At 66.8% G+C, this 2,296-nt stretch overlaps 1 protein-coding gene across 3 annotated transcripts in view; it reads right to left on the reverse strand.

Moving 5' to 3' along the window:
- Nucleotides 1-113, reverse strand: part of ICOSLG (inducible T cell costimulator ligand) — a 10,536-nt gene extending 10,423 nt beyond the window's left edge. For 2 of the 3 annotated variants that reach the window (XM_032392691.1, XM_032392689.1), the window contains exon 1: nucleotides 3-113. The gene's annotated coding sequence lies outside the window, so the exon portion shown is untranslated. The remainder of the gene's footprint in view (nucleotides 1-2) is intronic. The other variant, XM_032392690.1, reaches the window with a different exon arrangement.
- Between the last annotated feature and the right edge of the window lie 2,183 nt (nucleotides 114-2,296).

Consider the following 2,296-nt stretch of genomic DNA (forward strand, 5'->3'; position numbering starts at 1 on the left):
ACCTCGGAGCGCGGGAGACCTCGGGCCTCGGGAGACCTCGGAGCGCGAGAGACCTCGGGCCGCGGGAGCCCTCGGAGCGCTGCAACCCAGCTGTAACTGCGCGCCCGCGCACCTCCGAGGCTCTGAGCGCGAAGCGAGTCGCCGGGCCTCGCCTCTGATCCCACCCTCCCCGCCCAGTCCCTCCCACTGGGCGGGGCCAGCGGACCGGAAGCTCTGTCGCAAGCTCCACAAGTTAGTCCTCCCCAGCCACGGACGCTGGGCAGGGACCTGGGCGCTAAAGGTGTCCCGGGAAGTTGGGGGGAGTGGGGTGGTGGTGCGTGGTACGAGGGAGGAGGACGGCCGAGGGCTCTGCGGGAGGCTTGCCAGGCTGCGGGGGCCGTGGGAGGCCAAGTGCTGTCCCCCAGTGTCGCACAGACCGTCCGCGCCCCCAAGCGCCCGGGCCCCGGCGGCGCCTAGCGCGCACCTGGCCCCAGGAACCCACGCTTCCCTGCCCGACGCTGGGCTGGGCAGAGTGCCCGCCGTCCTCCTTCCTCCCCTGCTGCCCTCGAACGGGAGTCATCACCTCCAAGTCTTAGGGGAAGTAGGAACCCCGTTTAGGAACGAGTGAATGAATAGAAGGAAGGAGGGAAGGCAGGCGGGCTCTGCTCTCCAATCCGGCGCCGGCTCCGGGAGGCCCGCCCCCAGCTTTGCCCCCTTATCCTTTTGGGGGATCCTGTGCCACACACCACAGCATATGTGGATATTAAAGGCTCTTAGGGGCCCACTGCGTGGAAACCAGTTCACGTCTGCTCCTCCAAGGCTGTGGGACTTGGCACTCCTGTTTTCTCTCTGGGAAAGTGCGCGAAGCCGCGGAGCGCGGGTTAAAAGCCGCGTTTGCGCCCTTCCCCCACCCCGCCCAGTTCCCTCGGCCTCCTCTCTGCGCTGCCAGGCTGAGTCACTGTCCCACCCCGTCCCCCGCAGGCCAGGTAGAGCCAGTGAGGTGAGGTAGGTGGGGCCAAGAGGGAGTAGGGTGCTCTTCTTGCAGAGGCTGCCCCTAGAAGGGCCTGGAATCCCAGACGCCCCGCCTCTGGTGTCCGGGGAGCTGGCAAGGACAGTGTGTCCTCGCACTACCCCCCCCCCCAAGTCCGCTACCCAGGCTGATGGGGAGGCAGAGGCCGGCCTCTGGGGATGGGGGTGCAGGGGACGGCAGGGTGTGAGGTGAGGGCCAAGCAAGGAGGGCTCCCCTGACCCCAGCCTCCTCCAGCAGCCTGCCATCCACTCAACAAAGATGTAGGCGCACCTACTGCAGGCCAGGTGCTCTGTGAGCGCGAAGGATGAACTCTGAAAACAACCTCTGCTCCATGGAAGTTAGCATTCCTGTGCAAACGGGAGAGGAAGCAGGGGCCGGACCCCACGAGCCGCCAAGGAGCACGCGCAGGGAGGGGCAGGCCTGCAGGTGAAACCCGGCAGGAGGGACTGGGAATGCAGCCCTAGAGCTCGGGGCTTCACCCCTTCCGGGCAGGCTAGGAAATTAGGGTGCAGGATTTAAACAGGCCAAGCGGGGCCACCCTCCCCTTTAGCTGGGGAGGGCACGGCCAGGGAGCCAGGTCGGGACTCCGTTCACGTGTCCAGTGAGGGCACCGGCCGTCTGAACTTGGGGCGCCATGAAGGGGCCGGGAGATGGGGGCCCAGAGGAAAGGTAAGATTTGGCTAGGAGAGCAGGGTGTGGTCATAAATCAAATCATATGGAGGTCTCAGGACGCTTCTTATTCCCGGAACCGGAAAACCATTGCCATCCAAAGCCGCAGCTTGAACAAATGTAGCCGGGTACACTTGGGGGAGGGGCACCGGCTCAGGCCCGCGGGTCTGGAAGGAGACACGATGTCGGTGGCCCTGCTGCCCCTCGGGTTGGCGGCAGTTTGGCGAGGGCCAGCCGGGGCAAAATCCGCAGGTGAGGAGGATCGGCGGGCTGGTAACACCTCCCCCTCCCAGCCTTCCCGGGTCCAGCCCCCCACCCCCACCCCGCGAATCCCGGGACTCCCTCTGATTGGAAGGGGGGAGGGGCTACGCTGCATTGATTGGCCGACGCCTGGGTTGCCCTCCACCTCCAGAGGCCCCCCACGAGGAGTCCACGCTGCCCCCGGGGTTGGAGGGGGGGCGGGCCCCAAGTGCAAGGGGCTTTTAGGCGTGGGGAAGGGAAGGTGCCCAGTCGGGTGCCGGAAGCTCGAGGCAGCCCGGCCACTGCCCCAGGGCAGCGGGGAGGGAGGGAGGGAGGGAGGGATGAAGGGAGGGGCTCCAAGGGGCTAGCCTGCAGAGC

Source organism: Phoca vitulina, unplaced genomic scaffold, assembly GCF_004348235.1.
Source record: "Phoca vitulina isolate PV1807 unplaced genomic scaffold, GSC_HSeal_1.0 scaffold68, whole genome shotgun sequence".
NCBI lineage: Eukaryota > Metazoa > Chordata > Mammalia > Carnivora > Phocidae > Phoca > Phoca vitulina.